Source organism: Protopterus annectens, chromosome 1.part1 (assembly GCF_019279795.1).
Source record: "Protopterus annectens isolate FY-2018-M chromosome 1.part1, PAN1.0, whole genome shotgun sequence".
Lineage (NCBI taxonomy): Eukaryota > Metazoa > Chordata > Ceratodontiformes > Protopteridae > Protopterus > Protopterus annectens.
Window position 1 is genome coordinate 1,999,954,470 of NC_056726.1, and position 14,516 is coordinate 1,999,968,985.

Consider the following 14,516-nt stretch of genomic DNA (forward strand, 5'->3'; position numbering starts at 1 on the left):
TCAAAAGAGGGTTCAGGGATGCTTGGTATGCTAGGCAATGATCACCTCTCAAATGTCTATATGATACTGAGTAAAGAAACAGAGCATCTGATGTTGTTAATTTTCTTTCCATTCATCACTGATAGGTTCGGTTCCAAGCCCTCGGAACCGAGTCGGCATGTTACCAAGCTTGTTCCAGCCAAAAACTCTCAAGCTAAGCTTCTACCTACAATGCCCTTCTCCCTGTTACCTCAGACTTCATTTGCCGCATAGCCGTAAAGCCGCGTTTCAGCCGAGCTCTCAGCTAAGTGGAAATTTTTTTGATATTTGTGTCTAAACTAGTTTGTTTCAAAAATTTTGTGAGCTATAGTTTATTGCTATCAAATTACAGTAGTGTTAGATATTTTTCTCTCTATTTCTCCTGATTGGTAACCTTTTTCAATACCATTGCTGGTACGGCCCTTTTCTCTTTACCCTTGTGGTATTCCTTGAATACCATAGATGGTATTTCTTCTCTGTTCTTTCTACTGGTGTGTTTTTGATATTGGATTTGTTTATATTTTCTGTGTGTGTTTAACTCTTTCCTGTCTTAGAAATTTAGAGTTTCTTCCTTCTGAAGTTTGAATTGTTGTGATTACTACTCAAGATGTTGGATAAGAAGGGTACATCTGGTTTCAAACACTGTACCTCATGTGATGGTAGACTACCTAATAGCGACGCTCATGATGATTGTGTTTATTGCTTGGGGGTGTCCCACCTTTCGGTGTAGCCTCCCTGTGGGATTTACCAGCGTTTAAGCCAACCCACTCTAAATGAGCACAAGAATAAACTAATCTTGAAGAGACTACTAAAATCTCCCTTTTCAGAGGCCCTTTCTGCAATGGAGGTCTCACCCCCTCCTTTGAAAGTTAAGAAAAGGCCCCATTCGTTTCCCTCTTCACCCTTGGGTGACTAGAGTAAGTATGTGAGACCAAAAATTCAGAAGTTATCCTTGGAGCATAAGCCTACCTCCTCGGCACCGTTCTCTTCTGCTCTGAGCACTTCGACTATTGCTACATCAGTGCCGACTTCATCGCCAGCTCCGATGCTTCCTCTGGCACAGACTATAGACCTCACCACGCCTGCTGCGACTTTCACACCTGTGGCCATTTCAGCACAGTGCACTTCTTCGATGCCAATCTCTGCAGTGATGATTGAACCTCCCCTTTCAGCTCCGAGTGTCACTTTGGCACCGAGCTCTATTACAGCAACACTGGATTTGACCCCACTACTTCCTGTCTCTAAACTTGAGACATCGGTGCTGGCGTATCACACACCACTGACCCGATACTCCCCGTCCGTAGACCCGATCTTAGGCCAACTGTATTGCCTGTTCTTAGATCGACCTGACTCCCTGTCCAGAGTATCCACTAGCTCCACCAGGAGCCTTTCTGAACTTGATGTGGTGCGTCTTGTGGATCAGCTGTTGGCAGCCAGGGTGATACCCATGCCTTCCAAGACCCATCCTCCAGCAGGACTTGGGTTGACCTCTCCACGGACTTCATCCTATTCTTCTCCTTCTGCCATCCCAGTCCGAAGCCTTCTGCTCTGATGTCCTTTTTGGAACCTCCCATCTCGGCACCTGTAGTGGACCTCACTGAGGCTCTGGGTCCATCCTTTTGGTCCTTGGTTCCTGCTGAAACGGTCCTTCCTCAATCAATGTTGTCCTTTGGTTCCATCCTCGGTGCCAGTAGCCTTATCTGCACCCATCCGGCTTGAGGCTCAATCCTCGGGAGCAGATTCGACAGAGGATTGAGTGGACAGAGTGTGACCCTGGTTCCGAGGTTATCCTTCTCGTTTCCAGGCTCCCATCCCTCTTTGGGCAGACCTGCTTTACATGTGATGGAGAGGGCTCTCACTTCCAGAAGCATTCCAGAACCCCAGTTTTCTTCCCCTGAGCTACAATTGCCACAGACCACCTCCCCGGAACACCAGGCAGTAAAGCCGCAGGAAACCCCAGTTCAGGGTACCCACTCTTCCGAGTCCTCTTCAGACGTCCCCACTGAGAAGGCCCCAAGGAAGAGATCATGCAAGAGGAAGCACGTTGACTCACCTGAGGAGTCTTTAACAGAAGACTTGGATTACGATGATGGTGAAGGATCCCCACGTTCACCCCCTGATGATGTCTCCTTTAGAGACATCCTTGAAATGTTAAAGCAGAGAGGTGACTGGAAGTCTTCCAACCCTTCCTCTGAGGAGTCTGTGTTCCTGCAGGCTTTCCATGCCCACCCATCTACTTCATGGGTGACCTCGCTTGCTGACAGCCTAGTCCAGCTCGTTGTGCAACATGCATGGAAGAACCCTGACTCTACTGAGGTGATCCCTCAGAGACCTGACAAAATTCTTTCCCTCCAGAGGAGAACCCACACTGGTCCAGAGGGTTACCAGTTGACACTATGGTGGTGGCGGTGGCCATGAAAAAGGATCTGGCTGAAGAGAATCCTGCTGTCCATCCACCCAACAGGGAGTCCTGGGCCATGGACAGATTGGGGAAGTGAGAATTTGCATCAGCAACCTTTGCCATTCGGTCCCTGAAATATTTGGCACATTTTACGAGGCTCCAGAGAGACTTGATCTCAGAACTCTCTGGAACACTCGCAGGACAGGTGTCTGACGAGGGATGGGACAAAGGTGCCTCACAGCTTGCTACCCTGGAATTGATCTCCAACTCGTCCATGAGGTTGCTTTTACATGCAACCGAAGGGGTGGCTAGAGCTGCGGGTTCAGAGATTGTTATGAGGCATCATGCCTGGATGCGCATTTATGACCTCACGGATCCCTTCATTTCTTCCTTTCTGAATGCTTCCATCGAAGCTTCTTCCCTTTTTGGTTCCAAAGTGAAGGACATGGTAGCCAGGTGCGAGCAGGATGGTAAGACCCTTTATGCCATAGGCCTTTGTTTTTCTAATCCTCAAACCCCTCTTTTCCAGTACCAGAGGAGTGGGAAGATGTGGCATAAAAAAATCTTAGGGTCCTTTCCGTGCCTCATGTGGTGATGATACTCCCAGAGGCAGAGGGGTAACAACTCCAGCAGATGCCCCTCTAGAGGCAGAGGGGGTCCACATAACCAAGGCTCCAGAGACTCTTTTTCTGGACACTCTTACCAGTGCTTCTGAAGAGCTGCCCGATTGCTTTCCTCTGGAAGCAGTCGGGGTCGTTTCTCTCTGCACCAAGCTGCCTGGCACTCTATTACCATCGATCGTTGGGTGAAGAGTATAATTACCAGAGGTTACACCATTCCCATTATTTCTTATCCGAAACTTCCAACAAAACTTCCCGACATTCCACCCAGTCAAAGGGAAGAGGAAGCTTCAGAAATAGAAAAGCTATGCCAAAAAATAGTCATCCAACCAGTCCCACCAGACCAATGTGGATCCGGATTTTACTCAAGATTCGTTTTAGTGCCCAAAAAGACAGGGGACAGGAGACCCATTCTGGATATCAGCAGCTTGAACAAGTCTGTCACCCAAACCAAATTTAGGATGGTCACAGTTCAGTCCATCCTCCCCTTTCTGAGGCAGGGCGATTGGATGTGCTTCAGAGATCTCCAGGATGTATATTACCATATCAAAATGGACAAGCACTCCAGGAGTCTGCTTCACTTACGGCTAGGAGCCAATCATTACCAATTTTGTGCCCTGGTGTTCGGTCTCTCTGCAGCCCCCAGAGTATTCACAAAGTGCATGGCAGTGGTCACAGCTCACTTGAGATTGTAACGATTCCGAGTGTTTCCATATTTGGACGATTGGGTCCTCACCGCCCCCACCAAGCATCTCCTGGTAACAGCCCTACAATACACACTTTCTGTGGCGGAGATTTTGGGGATAACTGTGCACTGGGAGAAGTCAAACCTGGTCCCTACCCAGCAGATAGAATTTATTGGAGTAGTCTTCAACACCCAATCCTGTCTGGTGTCGCTCCCAGGTCACAGACTCCAGAGATTGAGGCTTAAACTACGGATGATACTCTGTCAAAACAAAGCCTCAGCGAGAGAAGTTCTTCAGGCCCTAGGATCCATAGCAGCTTCAATCCCAATAGTGCCTCTTGCCCAGCTGCACATGCAAATTCTCCAATGGCTTCTTCTTTCTCAGTGGTTCCCGAATCACCACCCTCTACATTTCCAGATCCAGATAACTAACTCCTGGTAACAGCCCTACAATACACACTTTCTGTGGTGGAGATTTTGGGGATAACTGTGCACTGGGAGAAGTCAAACCTGGTCCCTACCCAGCAGATAGAATTTATTGGAGCAGTCTTCAACACCCAATCCTGCTGGTGTCGCTCCCAGGTCACAGACTCCAGAGATTGAGGCTTAAACTATGGATGATACTCTATCAAAACAAAGTTTCAGCGAGAGAAGTTCTTCAGGCCCTAGGATCCATAGCAGCTTCAATCCCAATAGTGCCTCTTGCCCAGCTGCACATGCGAATTCTCCAATGGCTTCTTCTTTCTCAGTGGTTCCCGAATCACCACCCTCTACATTTCCAGATCCAGATAACTAACTCCTGCAAACAAGACCTTCTTTGGTAGATGAGGCCAGACACAGAACTTTGGAGTCGCCCTTTCCAGTCCCCTCAGCCCAAGGCCATTGTGACCATGCATGCTTCCCTGATAGGGTGAGGGGGGCCATTTCCAGGGAAAGATGGCCCAAGGCACATGGTCCATTTTGGAGGCCAACCTGCATATCAACGTTCTGGAACTAAGAGCGGTGCTGTTAGTATTGCATGCATTTTATCTGGTACTTCCTTCTGGGATAATTGCAATTCAGTCAGACAACATGTCAGTAGACTGGCATATCAACAAGCAAGGAAGAACCAAGTCCTATCCCTTGTGTTGAGAGGACATGAGGATTTGGCAGTGGCCGAGAGCTTCCAACCACTTTCTGATAGCAATGCACATCCCAGGGAGTTCCAATGTGATTGCAGACAAGCTGAGCAGATGTATTCTCCTGCCCCACGAGTGGTCCCTCAATCCCAATGTGGCAGCAGATATTTTCAGCTAATGGGTCCAGCCATGCTGCAACCTTTTCATCTCTCTGCAGAAACAACGGAGATGTAAAGGCTGAAAATGGATACAATTCAATGAATGCAATTCAGTTATAAGACCAAGGTGTTTGTTCCAGACATCCGAACATCCGAAATAATCCTTAGGTGGTACGATAAAATCCAAATAGGTTTTATTAAAACAAAACAAAGACTTCACAAATAGGATAGCATCATGATGATCAATGGCAAACGCTTTCACCTAGAAGGCTTCCTCAGGCCGTTAACATTCAAACCAAATACCAGTTTTTATAGCCTTTGATTATGACATCACATCCTCTTAGAAACTTCATATTTTCAATTAATTCATATAAATAAATACATTTCTAATATTAAGTCTCATAACTTATAAATGCTTAGTATATATTAAAATTCAAAATTTAAAATTCACCCATATTATAAATGTTAGAAAACTAACAATTCATTAATTTATTATACAGGCTTGCTAAGTCTCTTCCCTTTAAGGATAGGTTTAATAGGTACCCTATCATTAAGCCCAGGCGGACAATCAGCTCTAAGTCTGATGATCCACTTGGCCTCATTCTGTTCAGTTTTATTCCAAGTATCACCTCTACGAATAGTAGGATGATAAACCTGGATAACTAAAAATTTAAACTGATGTTCGGTTGAAGTATCCAGTACATGTTTCGAAAGTGCATTCTTGACAGATCTAATTCTTATATTATATAAGTGCTCCCTAATTCTATCCCTTAGCCGCCTGTCAGTTTTGCCTACATAATATGCAGGACAAAAACCGCAGGTGGCCAGATATACTACATGTCGTGAATTACAGTCAGCCAAACAAGAAAAATTATAATGATAATGTGTAACTGGGTGTATAAAACTAGCACTTGTATCATTAAAATCACAAAAATTATATTTCTTACATGGCATGGTATTAAATTCATGCTTGTAATTATTACAAGATCTGGATTCAAAACGTCCAGAATTACATAACATTCTGTACAAATTCATTCTATTCTTGTAAACAAAGTTAGGGGTATCACCCACCAACTTTGATATATTAGGATCTACCTTCAAAATATCCCAATGCTTAAAATAAACATCCTTAATTTGACCAACGTCCTGAGTATAATAAATACAGGCTTTTGTTCTATGGTCATTAAATGCCTCATGTCTGTTCTCATAACATGTCTGTGGCTCCTGTTCTCTTCCGGTATAATATGGTAAATCTCTATTATCTCTAAGTTTATCTACAGATGAAATATTCTCTTCAATTTCATCTGGATAATATGATCTCTGTTTCAGATGTTCACTAAGTTTCCGAATCTCATTCCTATAACCAACTTCAGTAGGATTCATACGGGATGCCCTCATGGCTTGTCCTTTGATAATGTTTTTAAATATGTAATTAGGATGCATACTTGTTCTATGCAAAAGTGCATTCCTATAACAGGTTTTCCTGTGTACCCCTGTATTTAACAATCCATTGGGTAGTCTTTCTATAAACACATCCAAATATGATATAAGATTTCTAGAAGCAGACATAGTAAATTTTAAATAATTGGTAAGGGAATTCATATGCTGCAAGAAATCACATAACTCATGATATCCAGAGCTCCATATCAAAAACAAATCATCCACAAATCGGACATAAAACTTGACATGTGACTTATAACTTTCTAATTTGAATAACTGTTGATTCTCCCAATCAGCCATGACCAGGTTGGCGTAGCTGTTGGCACAAGATGTGCCCATAGCTACACCATCCCTCTGAATGTATATCTGATTATCAAATGTAAAGATGTTGTGATACAGGACGATTTCCATGAGTTTACATAAAGTATCAACTTGATAATTAGTCATATTTTGTTGAACTAACATACATCTACGGATACCTTCTATACCTTGTAAATTAGGTATGGTGGTAAATAGAGATTGTACATCAAGAGTGACTAACCAAAAATCACTACTAACAGGTACATCTTTCATTGCCTCATAATGAGAAACTGTTTAGTGTCTCTTAATATGTATGCATATTTTTCTACTATAGGTCGCAATCTCGATTCTAGATACAAAGAGATAGGTTCAGTAACCCAACCTCTCCAGCCACTATAGGTCGCATGGGCGGACAGTTGGGGTCCTTGTGAACTTTAGGAACACCCTGTATGCAAGGTATCAGGGGTTCATCTACTATGCAAAAATTAAGTAGGCTGTCATCTATCCTATCTTCTCCATGATAGTCATATAGGAGTTTGGATGTCTCATTAATAATTTTGTCTACCTGTTTCTGTCTAATTTTTTGATAAAACTGTGTGTCACTCAACATATCATTCATATTCAATATATACTGTTCAGTATCCATAATTACAGTTAAACCTCCTTTATCGGCAGGTCTAATTACTATGCGAGTATCATTTCTTAGGTCCCTTAGAGCCGATCTCATCCCATAATTTAAATTCCCATACCATTTCTTATCTCTATTACTGTTATATACCTTGTGTAAGTCATCTTCAACTAATTTAGAGAAAGCTTCTATTAATGGATGATTATTAGGAATAAAAGTACTCGGTTTCCTAAATAGATGTGCAACATAGGTAGTAGGAGTACTACTAAAATCTAGTTTTAATTGTATATTCCTGGTAAATAATTTTAAGTCTAAAATAGAATCTGTTATTTCACTTTTATTTGAAGGTATAAATGAAAGCCCTTTTTCCAATAATAAGATCTCATTATTTGATAAAACTCGATGTGATATATTCCATATTAACGATTCACTGTTTCTCCCATATTTTCTTTAGAGTCGGACCTGTATTTTCCTCTTCGTTTAACCTTCTTTTTTGCCTCCCTCTGCTCATAGAGCAGTCCCGCCCCCCTTTGCGATTCTCGGTAATAGGGAAAGGGACCATTTCTTGGGGGCTATCAGAACTCCCCTTAGTGTTAGGGTTAGTTTTCCTTCTAACTACTTCACCGTATGTACTAATTTTAGGAGTTGTATGTGTACCAGGAAGCTTATTAGAATCACACAATTGATTGTTTTTATTATCAAATATTATGTCCCTATGATCATCATCTATTTCTTCTAAAATAACTGCAGATGTAGCCTCTATAGAGTGTATCTCTGCTACAGTTGTAACAGTATTGTTACCATTAACATTCCCAACAGAAGCACTTTCACCAGGACCATTGCTATTGCTTGAGTTTCCTCTAGCAAAGTCAAAGGAACCTGCATTAACATGCTGATTATAACATTCTTTATTTTTTAAACTGTTATGCAAACGGTCATTTCTATGATCGTTTCTAGCCCCATTCATTTTCACTTGTCCATTTGGAGCATTTCTATCTTTAGGCCAAGTAAAAACTTGGGCATTTGCAAAGTCAAAAGTGTCTCTACGTATCTTGTCTAGTTTCTGCTCTGTTAAGTCAAAAGTGTCTCTACGTATCTTGTCTAGTTTCTGCTCTGTTAATTTCTTTTCAAACAAAAATATGTTGTCCAAGAGTTTATCAAACATCTTGTCCAATATCTGAGCGGGATAAGTCTCTTTCACATGTTTAAGTTGCTCCCTGAGTTTGTTACGAAGTTCATTCTCTTCCGGTTGAAAATACTCGTTCATTAATTGCATATATTTTACACTAGTCTCAATGTTTATCAACTGCCATTTATAAAATAAGTCAGGATGCGTCATACCTGTTGTCGGCATTTTTAGAATACGGAGACCTCTGGGAATGATTTTCCGTGCATTACATACTTCAAAATGCTGACACTGCATTTGGAGTCTCTAGTTTCATAAAATCCAGCTCCATATGATACAAAAGTGTAGACAAACCGCTGCAACTGCCCTTGTTAGAATTCTCCTCAGCGTGCGGGTCAGCAACGTCATACGCTAGCAGCGGGTTTAAACCAGCAACACAGTTCTCAAATCTTTTCATGTTGTTATTATTCTCTGGTTTATACGGTAGCTCAATAGAGCTCGTAGCAATTTCAGCCATAATGACCAAACAGCAAATAACAACAAATAAAATGAAAAACAAAATAGCTGTGCAGGTCGTATACCTCCAATAACCAGTAATATGCAGAAACAACGGAGATGTAAAGGCTGAAAATGGATACAATTCAATGAATGCAATTCAGTTATAAGACCAAGGTGTTTGTTCCAGACATCCGAACATCCGAAATAATCCTCAGGTGGTACGATAAAATCCAAATAGGTTTTATTAAAACAAAACAAAGACTTCACAAATAGGATAGCATCATGATGATCAATGGCAAGCGCTTTCACCTAGAAGGCTTCCTCAGGCCGTTAACATTCAAACCAAATACCAGTTTTTATAGCCTTTGATTATGACATCACATCCTCTTAGAAACTTCATATTTTCAATTAATTCATATAAATAAATACAATACATTTCTAATATTAAGTCTCATAACTTATAAATGCTTAGTATATATTAAAATTCAAAATTTAAAATTCACCCATATTATAAATGTTAGAAAACTAACAATTCATTAATTTATTATACAGGCTTGCTACGTCTCTTCCCCTTAAGGATAGGTTTAATAGGTACCCTATCATTAAGGCCAGGCGGACAATCAGCTCTAAGTCTGATGATCCACTTGGCCTCATTCTGTTCAGTTTTATTCCAAGTATCACCTCTACGAATAGTAGGATGATAAACCTGGATAACTAAAAATTTAAACTGATGTTCGGTTGAAGTATCAAGTACATGTTTCGAAAGTGCATTCTTGACAGATCTAATTCTTATATTATATAATTGCTCCCTAATTCTATCCCTTAGCCATCTGTCGGTTTTGCCTACATAATATGCAGGACAAAAACCGCAGGTGACCAGATATACTACATGTTGTGAATTACAGTCAGCCAAACAAGAAAAATTATAATGATAATGTGTAACTGGGTGTATAAAACTAGCACTTGTATCAATAAAATCACAAAAATTACATTTCTTACATGGCATGGTATTAAATCCCTGAGGAACACTCTGATTCACGATTGGCCCACAGGACTTCTTTATGCTTATCCTCCCATTCCTCTGACTCCACAGTTCCTAAAGAAAGCTCATCGGTTGAAATGCAAAGTGATCCTCATAGCCTCTTTTTGGCCTCGACAAGTTTGGTTCCCCTTCCTTCGGCCTCATCTGGTATTCCCTCCATGGGTTTTAGATCCTCTTCCAAACCTGATTACTCACCCCAAGGGTTGAGCCATTTGAATCTGTCCAGTGTAAAGCTGACAGCTTGGTTTCTCCACTTCTGTTAATTGCCAGGCAGGCTTATCTCACCTCACCTGTTCGGGATATTATCCTGACCTCTCATAAACCATCTACCAGACTACTGTATCAAGACAAATGGAAGAGGTTCTCTCTCTGTTGAAAGGATAACATGCTAGATCTGTATTCAGTTCCAGTCACAGCAGTTTTGCAATACTTGTCTAAGTTTTTTGGGAAGGGTGCCGCAGCCTCTACCATACGAATACATCTGGCTGCAATTTTGAATTACCATAATGAGCTGGATGGTACGCCTCTTATCTCACTATGTTTATGTAAAACCTTTCTCAAAGGAGTTTCACACATCAGGCCCCCTGTCATACAGCCTATAGAGCCATGGAACCTCACGTTAGTTCTACAGTCTTTGACTCAACCCCCCTTTGAACCCTCAGTGAAGTGTGACCTGAAATTCTTTTCTTGGAATTCCTTGTTTTTGGTAGCCATTATGTCAGCCAGGCGGGTTTCAGAGCTACAGGCACTGGGCATCAAAAGACCCTATTTGGTCTTTCACAATGACAGAGTATCACTCCGGATGAATCCATCTTTCCTCCTCAAGGTTGCTTCTGACTTCTCCATCAGTCAGTCCATTGACTTACCAGTGTTCTTTCCGAATTTTTCTAATAAAGGAGAGTACTGCCTACATTCCTTGGATGTGCACAGACAACTGAGATTTTATTTAGACAGAACTAAAATTATGCACAAGTCTGACCAGCTTTTCATTTCCTTTTCCGGAGCTAGAATCTTCCACAAAAGAAACTATGCCACTGGTTAAAGCCCATTCCACTAGATCTATGGCAACATCTGTAGCTTTCTACTCCAGGGCTTCCATGGATGACACTTGCACAGCAGCCACTTGGGCTAAACCCACACTTTCATCAGTCATTACAAATTGGATGTGGTCTCCAGAGGGAGAGCTGCCTTCAGCTCAGTGGTACTTAGGAACGTTCTTCCATAAGGGCCACCCATGTGTCTCAAGTAGTTTGGGATTCTGTCCCATCAGTGTGGAATGGAAAGAAGATTAACAACATCAGATAAAGAAGTTATGTCTTACCATAACATTCATCTGTATTGTTCATCTTCTTTCATTCATCATTTCTCACCCTCCTTCCCCCTCCAAAGACTCCTAGGGGATACTTTGGGTCCAAGTGGTGATTAGGGCATTTGCGCAGAAGGGGCCTCTGCTTTCCTGGTCTATCGTGGGCAAACTCGATCTGAGGTAACAGGGAGAAGGGCATTGTGGGCAGACGCTTAACTCGAGAGTTTTTGGCTGGCGTGAGCTTGGTAATATGCCAACTCGGTTCTGAGGGCTCGGAACCGAACCCATCAGTGATGAATGAAAGAAGATGAACAACACAGACGGGATGCTATGGGAAGACATTACTTCTTTTTTGAGGTCATCAGCATAGGACATTTTGTTTAATCCCTGTATTCTTTTTGTAAGTAATCTTTGTGGATCTTCCATTTGCTACATGTATCTGGTCAGGTACATACAGAAGAGGGCATTACATTTTATAATGAGGCTGATAAGGGCTGAGTACAGTGGCATGATCACCTTTCTGGACCTAGATGCCGTGCCCTTGTTTATAAGTTGAAAAATATAGAAGGAGGTTCTTACTGCTTTGGACACGTATTGGTCAAAGGATAGGTTCCCAGATCCCTGACTAATTAATCAACTTTTAAGAGTGTTTTATTGATGACATAGTTACCTGGGGTGGCCAGCTTTTCAAAAAGTACTATAATGCATTTCTTGATACATTTCTTGGTATTGAGTTTTAAACCATGACTTTGGCACCAAGTACTTGTCTTTGTTAGATCTTCCTGAAGGGTGTTCTCATCTTGGTGGATTCAGTGACTGCTCCCAGTTTGCAATCATTTGTTAACTTGGTTAGCCAGATGCCTTTTGCATTGGCTTTGACATCTGAGAAGTAGTAGCCAAAAATGAGTGGGCCTACCACAGAGCCCTGGGGGGCTCTACCAGTGACTGGCCTTTTTGAGGAGGTGGTCTCATCAACTGTAACATCTTGGGTCCAATTAGTGAGTCAGCTAGCTGTACAGTGTGTTATAAAGGGGTTTATAATTTGTTATGTAAGTCTGTTGACAATACCTAAGAGGGGTATTGTATCAAATGCTTTTTATAGATCTAGATAGGCAGTATGCACAGTTTCCCTCTCATCCATTGCCGTAGTAACCTTTTCAAAGTAGTCCACCATATTAAGTAAGCATAACCTTCCTTTGAAAAAAGCCATACTAGGGTGAATCTAGTGTCTGGAGATCTCCTATGTCCTTGTTGATAATTTTCATGATAATTCTTTCCATGACTTTGCAAATAAGACTGGTCAGACTAACAGGTCTATAGTTTCCAGAATCAATTGAAGGTCCTCTCTTATGAAGGGGGATCACCATCACAATCCTCCATTCACATGGTGCAAAGTCTGTTTTAAGACTAATGACTTAAGGGGTCCTCTCAAATCATATTTTAGACTGTTCAGGAGGCATCCTGTGATGTTGTTTGGGCCCATTGAAGCAGTGTTCTTCGCCTTAGTGAGTGCTGCTGGTACTGGTACATGCTCCCTAGTTATAGTTGGAGGGGTTATGTTTGAGGAAATTTTGGGGGGGATGGTCAAGTTGGAACTGAATTTGTCCACTAACAGGTTTCCTATATCACCAGGCTTGGATAATGTGGCCTGATTAACAACCAGTTCAGCTCATTGCTGTTTGCTGTCCTTGAGGTTTCCTGGCACAGCTGAAGAAGACCTTATGGTTATCTTTCACCTGGGTGGCTGTCTTAACCTAATTAGCCCACTTAAAAAAGTCCTCAGTGTTCCACCCAGTCAGTGGGACTTAGGAGTCACAAAAATTTCAAAGCTGCTGGAAAACAAAGAGTAATCCACCTGGTCTCCCGTGGTCAGAGTCTGGAGTCTAGTCCAGATTCTTTTTAGTGCCAAAGAAAACTGGGTCCTTAGTCACCTAAACGAGTTTGTAAAACATAAAATTCCAGATAGTCACTGTTCAGTCTATTTTGCCTCTTCTCAGACAGGGGAAGTGGATGTGCTCTATAGACCTCCAGGATGCCTACTATCACATAGAAATAGCAAAGCACTCCAGGATGTTTCTTAACTTACAGCTAGGACCCAATCATTTTCAGTTCAGAGACTTGTCATTCAGTCTCACCGCAGTTCCCAGGGTGTTCACCAAGATTATGGCAGTAGTAGCAATGCATCTGTGTCTACTAGGGATCCAAGTCTTTCCATATGTGGATGATTGGCTGCTCACTGCCCCCACTGAGTATATCCTAATCTTGCACTGGGGTATTGTACTCTCATTGCTTCTGCATTTAGGAATCTCTATTCTATAAACCTACCAAAATGCCAGCTGACGCCAACTTAGATTATAGAGTTCATCAGATGCTCCCTCAACACCAGACAGATAGTCAGCCTTTCCCAATCCAGGGTCCAGTCACTTTGTCTAACAGCCCTTCAAGTTCTACATCACCCAAAACCACCAGTGAGGTTGATCCTATGTCTCTTAGGTCTCATGGCATCTTTAATCCTAATTGTTCCTCCAGTAAGATTTTTCATGAGAGTGCTGTAATGAACTTTAGCAATACAATGGTCTGAATCACATTTCACAAATCTGCAAAAAACACATTGCTCAGTGGATAACATCACTGTTAGAAAGCTTTTTTTACTGTTTCACTAAATATATGTACTGTTTTATACTGTTTTAACTGTATTTTTGATTGCTAGATACTGTTTCATTACTCTAATTGCATGTTTACTGAATTACTTAACTGTAAACTGCTTTTTCATACTAAGAGTTGCATTTTCTGTTTGAGAGTGCTCTATCCGAGCTTTTCTGTGCATTTTTGATTTTTTGAGGTTTCTGTGTTCTAGTCTAGTCTGTTTGCAGTTAAAAGCATTCTCTAGAGTCTGCTTACTCCTTGATCTGTTTAAAACTTTCATTTAGTGGCTACAGCTAGGAGCTGTAATAGTTTCCCACCCACCCTCTCTAGTGTTGTGGTGTTCCTTTACTTGGTGGCTTTGCAGTTGCCCACCCATACTGTATATTTGATCTGTGACACTCCTCCCAGTCTAGTGTCATTAGTTCATTCAATTTAATAGAGAACATTTGTGAAGGCCAACCCACTCAGATTCTTAACCTTGAATTAACTTCTGTTCCAGCTTTCTCCATTTCCACTTTACTGGAAAAAAA